The 17079-nt window shown below is 42.4% G+C and overlaps 1 long non-coding RNA gene across 1 annotated transcript in view; it reads right to left on the bottom strand.

Annotated features, from left to right (window-relative positions):
* Positions 1-17079, bottom strand: part of LOC145528453 (uncharacterized) — a 132353-nt gene that overhangs the window by 20439 nt on the left and 94835 nt on the right. The gene's annotated exons all lie outside the window — the stretch shown is intronic.

Raw genomic sequence — 17079 nt, 5'->3', positions numbered from 1 at the left:
GGGGGTTGCAAAGAGTCAGACACAACAGCGACTGAGCACGCCACGCATGCAAGATCTTTATTTGCAGCATGTGAACTCTTAGTTGCAGCATATAGGATCTAGTTCCCTGAACAGGGATAGACTTGACCCCCCCACACACACACTGGGAGCATGGAGTCTTAGTCACTGGACCACCAGGAAAGTCCCATGTGGCCATTTTTATATTAGGTTATAGTTGTCATACTATCTGCTACAGTGAAATATTCACCCAAGTGACCAGACCTGAGAAGTGAAAGTCTATTTATCTTTCAGACCTAAAGACTCAGCTGAGCCCTGAATGGGACATATGTTCTTTTGGGGAAGATATATTTACATGGGCTGTATCTGCCTAAGATGGCTACTTTTTTCTCTCAGCTTCTTCAGATACCAGTTATTAGCCAAATGCATACAATTGATCTCTCCCCCAGAATTCTCTAATCTTAGCTCTAGATGCTCCCTTTCCCATTTCTAACCACCCCTTTCCCACACTGGACCTTCATACAGGAAAGCCATAGCCTGTGCTTTCTACAAGCACAGAGAGAAGAATCCATGCCTCTCTCTCCTATTTCCGTTTTTGGCCACACCACAGCATATGAGGTATTAGTTCCCTGACCAGGAATCGAACCCATGCTCCCTGCATTGGGAGCATGAGTCTTAACCACTGGACCACCAGGGACATCCCTCCTATTCATTCTTATCACTAACTCTTCCCAAAATCAACTTATCTTTAATACATAATCTCCCCACTTCTGAGCCAGGAAGGTAAGTGCTCAAAAGAGTAAAGAAATTTCTATTGAGTAGAATTGACCAACATATATACATATACATATATATACATACATGCACACAGACTCTGTGAGAGAGAAATTCAAAGGGTCAAAGTCCAAACCAAAGTTCATACATTAAAGGACACATTGTTGTTAAGAGTTTATTTCTCCCCAAAATCAATCTGTAGATTAATTCCAATTGAATTTCCAAAGGACATTTTTTGTTGAAATAAATAAGTTAATTATAAGTGGCAATGCAAAGGACCTAGAGTAGTCAAAGGAATCTTAAAAAAATAACAAAGCTTAAGGACACACACAACTTGATTTCAAAATGTATTATAGGACTTCCCTGGTGGTCCAGTGGTTAAAAATCCACCTGTCAACGCAGGGGACACATGTTTGATCCCTGGTTGGGGAAGATCCCACCTGCTCAGGGTTACTGAAGACTGTGTGCCCTAGAAGCCCGTGCCCCACAACAAGAAAAGCTACCACAATAAGTCCACATACCACAACTAGAAAAAGCCCATGCACAGCAATGAAGAGCCAACGAATCCAACAATAAATACATTTATTCTTAAAAATGTACTGTAAAGCCACAGTAATCAGGAGAATGTGGTATTAATGTAGGAACAGATAAATAGGTTACTGGCAGAGAATAGAGTCCAGAAATAGGCCCACACATATAAAGACAACTGATTTTCAACCAAGGCACCAAGGCAATTCAATGGAGGAAAAGAAATTTTTTTCAGTAAGTAGGAGCTGAAACAATCAGATGAACATGTGGGAAAAACGAATCTTGACTCCAATCACACACCACACAAAAAATTAATTCGAGATGGATCACTGATTTAAACATGAAAGTTAAGACTAAAAATTTTCTAGGATAAAAAACCAGGAGAATAGGCAAATATTTTTTATCAAAGACACACAACACAAAGAAATTTTTGACAAACAGGATGACATCAAAATCAAAATATTCTGCTTATCAAAAGACACCACTGAGGGACTTCCCTGGTGGTCCAGTGGCTAAGACTCCGTGCTCCCAATGCAGGGGGCCTGAGTTCGATCTCTGGTCAGAGGCCAGAGAACTAGATCCCACGTTCCACAACTAAGACCCAGTACAGCCTAATAAATAAACAAAAATTTTAAAAAGACATCATCAAGTAAATGAAATGGAGAACCACCTGGTGGGAGAAAAATAATCACAATACATCTATCTGAAGAAAGACCTGGCAACAGGAAGACTAGAATAAACCTTGTAGTGTTGGACTGAATAAAAAGATCAGTATGAATGCCTTATAAAGTTTTTGATTTAGAGATTGATATTTTTCCCAGCCCTGAGAGCTGGAGGGCCTAGAAGCAATGATTCCAGTAGCAATGAACCCTCCCAGGACCCACAGGTGATTTCTAAATATTATTCTTCTATAATAGGATAATGGCTCCTTGGAGAAAGAGCTGATTCCAGGAATGGACCAAGGTATGGTATAATATACCATGAGATGAAACATCTCATCCCACCAGAAAACATAGTGTGTTTTTTAAAAATGGTGGGAGCATATCTAAAGGACACAGGAGCCTATCTGACAAGATCCCCACTGGCTAAACCTTAAATAACTTGGGAATCAAATTAAATAATCATGAGAAAACAATTTGAGCGTCAAATCGGATGAATTCTAACCCATAGAATAAAATAAAGAATCCACATGTCCACTCTGATATAAATAAATATGTGCTGACAGCTCTTCCTTATGCATAGAAGAAATAACAATTGGAAGAATAATTGTTTTAAAATTATCAGTGAATGCTAGAATTAGTGGGTGAAAGTTTGATACATAAAGAGGTATTTACATAATCTCAAAATATCTCCCATAATTACAAAGGGTAAAATAGAACTTTACAGAGAAGAAACTTGGTGGACACCATCTTAACCAAGTGATCAAAGTTAACATCACCAATATTATGACAAACTCACATTATGTCCCTCCGAAGGCAATACACAGGTAGTAACACAACATCACACCTGGGGCATGTCTGCCAAACATTAAAAATTTAAATTTAAATTTAATCAGTGGAAACACCAAATTGACCCAAATCAAGGGACATCCTATTAAACACCCAACCTGTAGTCACTGGATTGATTTGTAGCCAAAGACGGAGAGGGAATCCAACAGAAGTTGCAGAAGCAGAGAGAGCTAATACAAGACCTCAAGAGCAATCCAATTCAAATCAGGTGTGAGAATAGACTTGGAAAGATGCCAAGACACTTCTTCAGAACTTAGCAGGAAAGTGAACATAAATCACCTTTTAAATAGCAAGCAGGAGAACAGTATGGAGGTTCCTTAAAAAACTAAAAATATGACCCAACAATCCCACCCCTGGACGAACACCCAGAGAAAACCATAATTTCAAAAGACACATGCACCCCAGTATTCACTGGAGCAGTATGTACAAAGGCCAGGACATGGACACAAACTAAATGTCCATAAAAAGAGGAATGAATAAAGAAGATGTGATACATACATATATACAATGGAACTACTCAGTCATAAAAAGGAATGAATTGGGTCATTTGTAGAGATGTGGATGGACCTAGAGACTGTCACACAGAGTGAAGTAAGTCAGAAAGAGAAAACAAATACTGCATATTAACACATATATGTGGAATCTGAAAAAAATTGGTATAGATGATCTTATTTACAAAGCAGAAATAAAGACAAAGACAGGAAGAACAAATGTGTGAATACCAAGAGGGAAAACGGGGTGGGATGAATTTGGACATTGTCATTGACATATATACACTGTTAACACCCAAGACGGATGGGTCATGGTGGAGAGTTCTAACAAAATGTGGTCCACTGGAGAAGAGAATGGCAAACCACTTCAGTATTCTTGTCTTGAGAACCCCATGAACAGTATGAAAAGGCAAAAAGATAGGACACTGAAAGATGAACTCCTCAGGTCAGTAGGTACCCAATATGCTACTGGAGATCGGTGGAGAAATAACTTCAGAAAGAATGAAGAGATGGAGCCAAAGCAAAAACAAAACCCAGTTGTGGATGTGACTGGTGATAGAAGAAAAGTCTGATTCTGTAAGCTGTAAAGAGCAATACTGCATAGGAAACTGGAATGTTAGGTCCATGAATCAAGGCAAATTGGAGGTGGTCAAACAGGAGATGGCAAGAGTGAACATCGACATTTTAGGAATCAGAGAACTAAAATGGACTAGAATGGGTGAATTTAACTCAGATGACCATTATATCTACTACTGTGGGCAAGAATCCCTTAGAAGAAATGGAGTAGCCATCATAGTCAACAAAGGAGTCTGAAATGTAGTACTTGGATGCAATCTCAAAAACGACAGAATGCTCTCTGTTCATTTCCAAGGCAAAGCATTCAATATCATAGTAGTCCAAGTCTATGCCCCGACCATTAATGCTGAAGAAGCCAAAGCTGAACGGTTCTTGAAGACCTACAAGACTTTCTAGAACTAACACACAAAAAAGATGTCCTTTTCAATATAGGGGACTGGAATGCAAAAGTAGAAAGTCAAGAAACATCTGGAGTAACAGGCAAATTTGGCCATGGAGTACAGAATGAAGCAGGACAAAGGCTAATAGAGTTTTGCCAAGAGAACGCACTGGTCATAGCAAACACCCTCTTCCAACAACACGAGAGAAGACTACACATGGACACCACCAGGTGGTCAATACCAAAATCAGATTGATTATATTCACTGCAGCCAAAAGTGGAGAAGCTCTATACAGTCAGCAAAAACAAGACCAGGAGCTGACTGTGGCTCAGATCATGAACACTTTATTGCCAAATTCAGACTTAAATTGAAGAAAGTACGGAAAACTACTAGACCACTCAGGTATGACCTAAATCAAATCCCTTACAATTATACAGTGAAAGTGACAAATAGATTCAAGGGATTAGATCTGATAGACAGAGTGTCTGAAGAACTATGGACAGAAGTTAGTGACATTGTACAGGAGGCAGTGATCAAGCCCATCCCCAAGAAAAAGAAATGAAAAAAGGCAAACTGGTTGTCTGAGGAGGCCTTACAAATAGCTGTGAAAAGAAGAGAAGTGAATGGCAAAGGAGAAAAGGAAAAATATACCCATTTGAATGCAGAGTTCCAAAGAATAGCAAGGAGAGATAGGAAAGCCTTCCTCAGTGATCAATGCAAAGAAACACAGGAAAACAATAGAATGGGAAAGACTAGAGATCTCTTCAAGAAAATTAGAGATACCAAGGGAACATTTCATGCAAAGATGGGCTCGATAAAGGACAGAAATGGTAGGGACCTAACAGAAGCAGAAGATATTAAGAAGAGGTGGCAAGAATACACAGAAGAACTGTACAAAAAACATCTTCACGACCCAGATAATCATGATGGTGTGATCACTCACCTAGAGCCAGACATCCTGGAATTCGAAGTCAAGTGGGCCTTAGGAAGCATCACTATGAACAAAGCTAGTGGAGGTGATGGAATTCCAGTTGAGCTATTTCAAATCCTACAAGATGATGCTGTGAAAGTGCTGCACTCGATATGCCAGCAAATTTGGAAAACTCAGCAGTGGCCACAGGACTGGAAAAGGTCAGTTTTCATTCCAATCCCAAAGAAAGACAATGCCAAAGAATGCTCAAACTACCGCACAATTACACTCATCTCACATGCTAGCAAAGTAATGCTCAAAATTCTCCAAGCCAAGCTTCAACAGTACGTGAACTATGAACTTCCAGATGTTCAAGCTGGATTTAGAAAAGTCAGAGGAACCAGAGATCAAATTGCCAACATCTGTTGGCTCATTGAGAAAGCAAGAGAGTTGCAGAAAACATCTACTTCTGCTTTATTGACTACGCCAAAGCCTTTGACTGTGTAGATCACAACAAACTGAGGAAAATTCTTAAAGAGATGGGAATACCAGACCACCTGACCTGCCTCCTGAGAAATCTACATGCAGGTCAAGAAGCAACAGTTAGAACTGGACATGGAACAACTGACTGGTTCCAAATTGGGAAAGGAGTATGTCAAGGCTGTATTTTGTCACCCTGCTTATTTAACTTATATGCAGAATACATCATGTGAAATGCCAGGCTGGATAAAGCACAAGCTGGAATCAAGATTGCTGGGAGAAATATCAATAACTTCAGATACGCAGATGACATCATCCTTATGACAGAAAGTGAAGAAGAACTAAAGAGCCTCTTAATGAAAGTGAAAGAGGAGAGTGAAAAAGTTGGCTTAAAGCTCAATGTTCAGAAAACTAAGATCATGGCATCTGGTCCCATCATTTCATGGCAAATAGATGGGGAAACAGTGGAAAAAAACAGATTTTATTTTGGGGGGCTCCAAAATCACTGCAGATGGTGACTGCAGCCATGAAATAAAAAGACGCTTACTCCTTGAAAGAAAAGTTGTGACCAACCTAGACAGCATATTAAAAGCAGAGACATTACTTTAAGGACAAAGGTCTGTCTAGTCAAAGCTATGGCTTTTCCAGTAGTCATGTATGGATGTGAGAGGTGGACTATAAAGAAAGCTGAGCACCAAAGAATTTATACTTTTGAACTGTGATGTTGGAAAAGACTCTTGAAAGTCACTTGGACTGCAAGGAGATCCAACCAGTCCATCCTAAAGGAAATCTCTGCTGAATATTCATTGGGAGGACTGATGCTGAAGATGAAACTCCAATACTTTGGCCACCTGATGCGAAGAATTGACTCCTTGGAAAAGACCCTGATGTTGAGAAAGATTGAAGGTGGGAGAAAAAGAGGATGACAGAGGATGAGATGGTTGGATGGCATCACTGATTCAATAGACATGAGTTTGAGTAGGCTCCAGGAGTTAGTGATGGACAGCGAAGCCTGGCATGCTGCAGTCCATGGGGTCGCAAAGAGTCAGACATGACTGAGCGACTGAACTGAACTGAACACTGTGTATGAAATAGATCACTAAAGAAAACCTACTGTATAAGATAGGGAACTTTACTCAATGCTCTGTGATGACCTAAATGGGAAGCAAATTCAAAAAAGAGGCTGTAGGCAGAGGGGCAGGGGTTGGCTTCCCGATTGGCTCAGCGGTAAAGAATCCTCCTTCAGTGCAGCAGACGCAGGAGATGCGGGTTCAATCCCTGGGTCAGGAAGATCCCTTGGAGGAGGGCATGGAAATCCACTCCAGTATTTTTGCCTGGAGAATCCTCGCAGGCACACAGTCCATGGGGTCTCAAAGAGTCAGACATGACTGAAGTGACTTAGCACACATGTATAGCCGATTCACTTTGCTATGCAGCAGAAACTAACATAACATTGTAGAGCAACTATACTCCAATAAAAATTCATAAAAATTAAAAAAATTTTAAAAATGGTAAGCAGGTAAATCAGCTTATTCATGGACATCTAAAATCCTAAGATATGTTTGAAATGAGACAAAATTCTGCCCTGTTCCCAATCCTAGTTTATTTTATGACTTATGAACATAGATGAGTTTCTTTCATGTGCTGCAGAAGGTATGGTAAAAAAGCTAGAAGTGATACTGGGCAGACACCCTGGTATTTGTTGGTGGAAATATGGGCTTGTCACAAGTCCGAGCCGGGCTCCTGATCCAAACACCAAAGAAAATGAGGCTTTCCAACATTGTGATGCTATGCAACTTGTATTGGAATCTGGACAGTGCAGTAGCCCAGCTCTTAAAGTATTCCCATCTGTCTTTGAACCTGGATCCAAGAGATCTGTAGCAGCCCACATGGGCTGATGACAACATTCTTTATGTCTCATTAATAACTTTTTTCTCAATTACTGTGTATGCAAGATTCTCAAAAGTGATTGATTTTATGAGAGCTAGCTAGCAACAAAAAGCATGACCAAGATAAACTATGTAACTGATTATAGGGACTGCTTGCCTTTTCATGTCTTTTCTTTCTGCTTTGTCTTGAAGCCTAGTTTTACAACAGGAACACAGCTTCTCTCCCTCTTTCTTAGGATGTATGCTATAGAGGACATACCTTATTTACTCCTCAGGAAGGTCCAACTTCACACCCTAGGGTACACAACCTATTTCAAGGAGTTGTGGATTATTGCCCCTTCTAAAAATCTTTCATGCTGTTTGTCTCTTATGCCAGGGTTTCTCAACCTTGACACCACTGACATGTTGGGCTGGATAATTCTTTGTTGTAATGGAGAGTGGAAGAGATTCTCTCCTTTATGGGAAGTTTAGCAGCATCCCTGGCTTCAACCAGAGCTTCTCCCACCAGTGGTGACCAAATCTCTCTAGATAGTGCCAAATGTCCTCCCAGGGGCAAAATTGCCTCTGGTTAAGAACCACTGCCTTAGTGAGAAAAAGAAAAACAAATATCATATGTTAACACATATATGTGGAATCTAGAAAAATGGTATAGATGATCCTATTTGCAAAGCAGCAATAGAGACACAGATGTAGAGAACAAATATGGAAACCAAAGGGGAAAAGGGAGGGTGATAAATTGGGAGATTGGAATTGACATATATACACTGCTGATACTATGTATAAAATGGATAACGAATGAGAACCTACAGTATAACACAAGTAACTCTACTCAGTGCTCTGTGGAGACCTAAATGAGAAGAAAATCCAAAAAAGAGGGGAGATATGTAAACATATAGCTTATTCACTTTGCTGTACAGGAAAACTGACAGAACATAGTAAAGCAACTACAGTCCAACAAAATTAATTTTAAAAAAGAACTACTACCTTAAACTGAAATCTTACAAAAGATTGAAACATTTTATAGCTGCTAAACTTTATAGCCAGTCTGTTTACTCCTAATTCCAGGCTTTCATAAAAACCTAGGTGAGATGTAATCCCAACATCTAACTGTCTCCCCGGGCATCTGTCCATCTCTCTCTGATTGTAAATTGCAGTACCTCATTGATCCTTCTTTTCATAGAGTCCATTATCCATTCATATGTTGACTCTAAGAGATGTTTGCTCAAATCATGTCTGCTGTGCATAATGGTCTCAGCAATTTAAAAGCTTCCTGCCAGCAGGCATTTCCCACTATTGACCATGGTCTTCTGGAAAACATACGGTGCCTTTGCATGAGTATGGTTGGGTCTCTCACTCTATTCTGTGGCTTCGAGTGTCATCTTGTCTACAAACAAATAATTGAGCATTAAGAGTTTGTGTTCATTTGCTGGTGATTTTGGTCCCGTGGAAATGCTGACCGGATAAAATCTCATGATGCTGGTACAGGACAGAAGCAGCAGCAGGCTGGGTTCACCTTCGGGGCAGAGAATGCTTCTGGACATCCCGGGCTTGACATAAAGATACTGCACTACTGTCCTCTATGTATCCCTGTACAGTAACATACACACAAGCGCAACCATGTGTAGAGGATGCACGCACGTGACAGTGTATACCAGACACATGAACTTAACTAACACACAAGCGCACATTCACATCTTTCAAAGTTCACAACTTGGAGGGTCATATGTAGGGGACTTACTGTATTCTCCAGGAGTGTAACAGTCTTCCTTCTGGCCCCGACCCTAGGGGGTTTGGTCCTTCTGCTCTTCAGGGAAGGCCACAAAGATCTCTGAGATACGCACTTTTTGTTCGCTTTATTCCTGACAGGGTCTAGGTTCACCTTTTGGGCAGAGAATATCTATCCTCTCCTCTGCCTTTAAGTACTAGGATTTCCTGAGTTTTGACTGAACACTTCCCTAACCAGTTATAGTCAGCATTTCCCTGCTTTGTAGCTAAGTACAGACTGGTGTCTAACTAAGGTCAGCCGATAGTAGTGGCAGAGCTAGGATTCAAATCTACATAAACAAAGAATATAGTCTACTTCTCCCCTTGTTTCCCCATAGTGAAAATGATGAAAGCAAGGAGCCTGTTTGTGGGTAAAGGAGAGAATTCTTACAGAGCAGTTTGATTGCTCTCTCCCTTTCTGAAAGTGATTGTTTTTTTTGTTGTTTTCAGTCATTCAGTCATGTCTGATTCTTTGTGAAGTGATGTGGATGGCCAAAAGGGAAGGGCTGAGAGGGGCAGGTGTCATCTGCCAGGGAAGGGGAGCTGGAGAAGAGGCAGGGCAGGGAAGGAGAGGAGTCTGCTATGCATAGGTTCAGCAGGCAGCACTGGGCATCTGGAGCAGGCCGGTTATGGGGTGGGTGGGGTGAGGCAGGAGGGAACTGGACCCAAACAGCCACAAACAGTATGGCCCTTCCTTGACCACATGCAGCAGCCTCGAGCTGCAGTGAAGGAAAAACGGGTGGCCATCTCAGACACAGAACCTCAGACATCACAGGTTTACAAGGGCACCTGCCACATGTGGACACAGTGGGGAAGGGGAGGGTGAGACAAATTAGAAGGGTAGCCTTGACATACACACTACCATGTGTAAAAAAGATAGCTAGCGAGAGGCTGCTGTATAACACAGGGAGCTCAGCTTGATGCTCTGTGATGACCTAGAGGGGTGGGATGGGGCGGCGGGGGTCAGGTGGTGGTGGGAGGGAAGCTTAAGAGGGAGGGGATATATGTGTACATATAGCTGATTCACTTTGCTGTGCAGCAGAAACTACCACAATATTGTAAAGCAATTATACTTCAATAATAAAATAAAACAACAACGAAAAAAAGAGCCCTTGCCAGATAATTAGTCCAACCTCTGGCTCACCATCTGCATCTTATCCTAGCGCTTCTTGAGTACGTCCATCAGTACAGACCCTTTGCTGAGTACCTGTTCCTTTTTTGAAAGAAAAAAAAAATGCTACAGAATTGTTAGAAAAAATAATACTTCTTTTCATCCCACTTTGGGCATACATCTGGCATTATGATTTTTAAAAATTAATGTGTAGGACTTCCCTGGTGGTTCAGTTGTTAAGCATCTGTCTGCCAATGCAGGGGACTTGGGTTCAATCCCTGGGCCAGGAAGATCCCACATGCCTCGGAGCAACTAAGCCCATGCACCACAACTACTGAGCCTGAGCATCCTAGAGCCCGTGCTCCACAACAAGAGAAGCCACTGCAGTGAGAAGCCCATGCACCACAATGAGAGAGTAGCCCCTGCTTGCTGCAACTAGAGAAAGCCCACATACGGCAACGAAGACCAAAAATAAATAAATAATAAATATACATTATTTTAAAAATTAATATGTATGGTCAGTAATGTATTTGTCTTTATTTGCAAGGCTGATTTAAACTTCACAGATACAGACACTTCCTGGGTGGTCCAGTGGTTAAGACTCCACTCTTCCAATGTAGAAACGCAGGGCACATGGGTTCAATCCCTGGTAGGGGCACTAAGATCCCACATGCCATGTGGTGTGGCCAAAAAATTAATTTTTTAATGAATTTTTAAATAAAAAAATAAAATTAACAGATACATATCCTTTTTGGTGTTTGAACATGAGCATGTTTTTTCTTTAGATATTTTAAAAGGTGAGATTCTGTGGCCCAAGAATTTTCATATGTGATGCTGTTCTCCTAAAGAGATTTATGAAAAGTTATCTCAGGACTTCTGCTTTCTCCCTGCCATTAAAAGCTGCTGGCTACAATGTCTCTGCCTTGTGCAAAAAAAAAAAAGTGGAGCTTTATTTTAAAATTAGATCCCAGGGTTAATTTAAAGATTACGCCAAGTGTATGTTGCAAATCCACTCATTCCATCTGACCTGCAGGAACACATCTGCTCTGTGTTCGCCCCACCCCACTTCTGACGGTGGCATATGTCTGATGCCTTTGATTAAAGAGAAGGGTTTGTCGGGATGTCATGTACAGTATATCAAAGGAGATCAGGCACCCGTCTGCAAGTCAGATGACAAGAGGGGTGATCAGGACGGTAACAGGCTGAGCAGACATTGTGAAGAGTCAGCTCAGTGGAATGAGTCATAATTTGGAAGTGTTCATTACCGGTGGTTTTAGCCATAACCACGCACAAGTCCCAGGGCCTGCAGTGTCAAGTGAAGCTAAGTAATCGCCTCAGCATCCATTTGTCCGAAGCACAGAATTCCAACCGAACTGTAGAACCAGCCTGGTAAGGGAGAGTCCACGACATTTGGCAATAATTTTCCAAACTGGGATCTGACCAACTGTTTAGTCCACGGGTCCAGATTAAGGAAGCGCCTTACCTTTAATCAAAGCGTGATGAAAAGCTTTTGTTCCTTCATAGCAAGGCTGGCCCAAGAACATCATTTCCTTTTTATTTGAATGGAAATATACATTGTTTTCTGGTATCTTCTCTAACTTCTAGAGTAACTGGTTTCTACACTGGACCATCACTTGCATTTTCTGTGTCTCGTGAGACGTGAGCTGTCCATCGTGATGCTGAGAGATGGCAATAGAGTTAATGCTTCCTGCGTGGAGCTACTTCCCAGACTGTTAAGTTCTTTTTTTTTTTTAATTAATGAATTTGGTTGCATGGGGTCTTAGTTGCAGCATGAGGGCTCTTCACTGTGGCACACAGGCTCAATAGCCCTATGGCATGTGGGATCTTAATGCCCTGACCAGGGATTGAACCTTCATCCCCTGCATTGGAAGATCCAGATTCTTAACCACTGGACCACCAGGGAAGTCCTTGTTAGGTTCTTACTGCTGTGATATACCCCAGCAGCACTGGCTTGCTGTGGACCATTGTTAGAAATGCAGACTGCCAGGCCCCACCCTAGACCTAGTGAATCAGAACACCATGTTTCAGGTGAGTTGGACACTGCATTCTTTTCTATTCATGGCCTGATCAGTCTTAAAAGATGAAAGGATGCTATTTATTAAAAATACAGAGCAGGTTCTTTGTAAACTGCTTTTGTGTTACCCTCAGTCTTCAAAACATATTTATGAAGTGACGAGTTATGTGTCAAACCCAGTTCCAGGAGCTAAGATAAAAGGTTAAATGGAGAGACTTCCCTGATCATCCAGTGGTTAAAGAATCTGCCTGGCAATGCAGGGGACATGGGTTCATTCCCTGGTCCAGGAAGATCCCACATGCCTCAGAGCAACTATGCCCAGGTGCCACAACTACACAGCCAGCGCACCACAACTACTGTAGTCCACGCGCTCTAGAGCCTGTGCTCCAAAACAAGAGAAGCCGCCACGATGAGAAGCCCGTGCACCACAATGAAGACCCAGGGCAGACAAAAATAATTAAGAGTGAATGGAAAAGGGTCTGTCTTTTCCTCCGTCTTCACTGTCACATGTGTCTTTTAATGCTAGAGGGTTTTTTTGCTTTTTGTTTTTGTTTTTGTTTTTTTTACACAAAGCTCCGTTTTCCAGTGTTCCACCCTTTAACAAACAGTGTCTCCAGTTGGACAGTGGCCAGTGTGCCTGGGAGGCTCCATCTCCCTTTCACACCTGGGGCTGAGGGCAGGTTTCCTGACCTTTGTTCTACACGGGGAATCGGGGTGGGGAGGTGATCTCCATCCCAGTTCTCCAGGCAATTCAAAGAGCCCACACCCAGCACCCCTGGAAGAAGCTCCCTCTTGTGACTCTGGCTGTTGTTTCAGAGGATATGGAGGGGGAAGCAGAACACGATTCTGGATTTTAAGTTCTACCTGTGCATGAGGCCAGGAGGAAGCCTGAAGGAGAGATTTTAGCAGTCTCCTTTTTCTCAGCCCTGGCATCCTCTGCCGATGACAAAGTCTTCCCTGCCCCCTTCCCCAGTCTCTGGTGGGCGTAGTCATTTATGTGCCAGAGGGCAAGACGCCTCTAGACAGGCCAGGTGAGTCCTGCTGGCAAAGCAATGAGTTAGGGGCTGTTGGTGTGGAGGGCAGCCAAGGCTGGGTCTCACTTGGCATTGTTTTAGAGTTAAAGGCATGGAGGAATTAGCTGTTAATCCAGCCCCACGGAGCAGTATGTAGTATCTACTCCTCCTAGATTCTGACACATGTTTAATTTTACCCTACATTCCTGAAGCTGAGGGAGATTTGTTTTTCTATTTGCCTATCATCGTGGATATTTGATGATAGACGGGAAAGGAAGACCATATGCTTTTATTTTACTCTGTCAATTTCTACAGAAGTCAAGGAACTACATTTCAAGGAAAAAATTAAATAAATATTGATGAAAAGCACTTCTTAACACTTTAAAGAGGTAGCTACCCTGAAACAAAAGCCAAAATTGTATCATATGCCTAAAAGCTAGTAGTCTCTCTAAGCAAAGGAACAGAGATTACCTAGTTCCTTCTTTATTTCTTTTTTGTCCCCTTTATTTTATTTTTTATTTATTTTAAATTGGAGGATAATTGCTTTACAATGTTGCGTTGGTCTCTGCCATACAACAATGTGAATCAATGTGAATCAGCCATATGTATACATATATCCCCTCCCTTTTGAGCCTTCCTCCCACCCAACCACCCGCTACCCCATCCCTCTAGGTCATCACAGAGCACTGAGCTGAGCTCCCTGTGCTGAATAACAACTTCCCACTAGCTAACTATTTTACGCATGGGAGTATATATATGTCAATGCTACTGTCTCAGTTCATCCCAGACTCTCCATCCTCCTCTGTGTCCACAAGTCTGTTCTCTATATTTGCATCTCTATTCATTCTTCTTTTAATGTGGGTTTTTTCCAGTTTTATTGAAGTGCAATTGGCCAATAAATATCATATCTATTTATGTATACCACATTGTGCACCTCAAACTTACACAATGACATGTTGATTATATTTCAATAAATCTGGGGGGAAATTGTATCTACTTAGATTTCCCAACTGTATTTCATTCTTTTCTTCCTCCTGCCGATAATTACTGAGCATCTACTCGGTGGAAGTAAATGAAACCCAAACGAGTGAAGAAAGCAAAGGCTACTTATGCTGAATCTGCTCAGCGAAGGGAATCAACTACTATCACATGCATTTTGGCAGAGATTCAAAGGCAGGCAGAGAAGTGAGTAAGCTGTATGGTGGGAAAGAACAGAAGGCTTCAGATGTGCCCTGATTGGATGCTGTTGGCAAGGGGAAGCTGGAGGTGGACTAACTAGCTGCAGGGTATCCTTTATGATGAGGTTTCCCTGGTGGCTCAGCTGGTAAAGAACCTGCCTGCCAATGCAGGAGACACAGGTTCAATCCCTGGGTCAGGAAGATCCTCTGGAGAAGGAAATAGCAACCCATTCCAGTATTCTTACCTGGAAAATTCCATGGACAGAGGAGCCTGGTGGGCTACAGAGGTTGCAAAGAGTAGGACAAGACTGAGCAACCAACACTTAACGCTTTCCAAGAGGATGAAGTCAGCACAGAGATGGCAACAAACACCACCCTTAATTTCCTCACTAAGCTACTGGGTCAAGCCAGCCCTCCTTCTGCTCTACAAGTCACAAAAACCAATAAATCCCTTTATTGTTTGAGCTATTTTGAGTTGGGTTTTCTCATTCTTGACCTTGAACTTATACAGAGGGGATTCCCTTTCTGGAAGAGAGACAGGTCCAGCTGACTTCTGAGGCTGCTTCATACCTCCAAACACTTTCCAGACAAGATAAACATCCGCATCAAAGACTACTGCTGAGCAAACAAATTACATGTTTAACTCTAAATTCAAGCTAAAATGGAAACCTAGACTCTATGGGAATCAGGAATGCTTCTTCTGAAGTAAATACATATTGCATAAGGGACTGAATAGGATCTGGGGAGCAGATAAAAGGAGGAAGAGGCTTGGGTATGGCCTGTGATATTCAGTACTTAACAGTACACTTAATGTGCCCAGTATTTCAGACTGTCATAGCAATGCCCCATTTGCTGATAAATTTGGTTTTGTTTGGCAGCAGCAGCCCTGCTGTTTCTCAGACACGTCAGCATCCCAGCCACTAATGATGATTAAGGTCTCAGAAGGCCTATGGTCTACCTTTTCCCTACATCCCTTCAGAGGACTTCTACTTCTCTAGCAACATCCCCACCCTGTGCATTTTATACATCAGTGTCCATGCCAGAGTCCTGCAATGGATTAAAAAAATGTAATCTCTGGGATCCAAGATAACTCTTTTTAAAATAAATAAAGACATGACTGTCACATGGATATTTCCCCTCTGTCTTGGCTCTTTTATCTTCTCTGGCTGAGAGGATGAGCTGAGTCCTAAACCTGAATTTGAACCTAAGTGTGCTTGTTACGGTTCCAGAAATACCAGGTCATGTTTCTTCCACAGCAAGGACAGAGAAGACACAGCTTATTTCTCTTACAAAAAGGAATTCATGGGACTTCCCCGGTGGTCCAGTGGTTGAGAATCCGCCTGCCAGTGCAGGGAACACAGGAGACGTGGGTTCGATCCCTGGGTCAGGAAGATCCCCTGGAGAAGGAAATGGCAACCCACTCCAGTATTCTTGTCTGGGAAATGTCATGGACAGAGGAGCCTGGCAGGGGTCACAGGGGTCACAAAGAGTTGGACAGGACTGAGTGACTCAGCTGACACCCAACTAACTCCACTTCTGAGCAGAGAGTAGTGTCCCTCAGTGACACAAGCCCCTGCACCTGAAAACATGGGACATCCTCGTCCCATAGCAGCAGTCCCCAACCTTTTTGGCACCCGGGACAGGTTTCGTGGAAGACAATTATTTCACGGACCAGGGGCAGGAGGATGGTTTCAGGATGATTCAAGCACATTGCATTTATTGTGCGCTTTATTCCTATTATTATTACATCAGCTCCACCTCAGATCATCAGGCATTCGAGCCTGGAGGCTGGGGACCCTGTCATAGAGAACCATAATGGCTCTTTCAATAAGAGGTGTTAACATCGTGAAAGGCAGGAGAGTCTGTGGACAAATGCTATCATTTGGCATCAGATATGGGCGCAAGTCACTGGCAGAAGAGCTGCAGTCACAACACAGCAACTAGATGGAAAGCTCACCTCCTTTCTTTCATACCTTCCAGGTCCAAGGTCATTACTCAGGGACATGGCCTGGGGCAGCCATGGGCTGAGCCTGGGTGGAGATCCTAGCAAGGCCCTGTGTCTATGAGTGTCTGCCTAGCAACCTCTCACAACATTTCACTAAACATGTAGAGAACCATTTGACACGTACCGCCCTCTGCCTGGATCCTGCCCGTCCCTGCCCTTTGCATAATCTACTCCTCTTCATCCTTTGCTCTGAGTTTATTAGCTCACTGTTCACTTTTTCAGGAAGGCACTCTCCTAACACCTTCACCCCCTGTTCCTCAAGTCTTTCCTGTCCACTCTCAAAGAACTATGTTCCTTTCCTTTGAAACACCTATTTGGGATGTGTTTGTGTGTTTAAGTGTGGGTGTCATGCTTTGGTGAATTTCTTTTGGCACCAATAGACTGTCAGCCTCAAGAGAATGGCAACTGTGTCTGGTTTTACCTCCTGCTGTATCCTCAGC

The sequence above is a fragment of the Giraffa tippelskirchi genome, chromosome 12, assembly GCF_054371585.1.
Source record: "Giraffa tippelskirchi isolate mGirTip1 chromosome 12, T2T-mGirTip1v1.2.pri, whole genome shotgun sequence".
NCBI lineage: Eukaryota > Metazoa > Chordata > Mammalia > Artiodactyla > Giraffidae > Giraffa > Giraffa tippelskirchi.
This window is presented reverse-complemented; position numbering and strand designations above follow the sequence as displayed.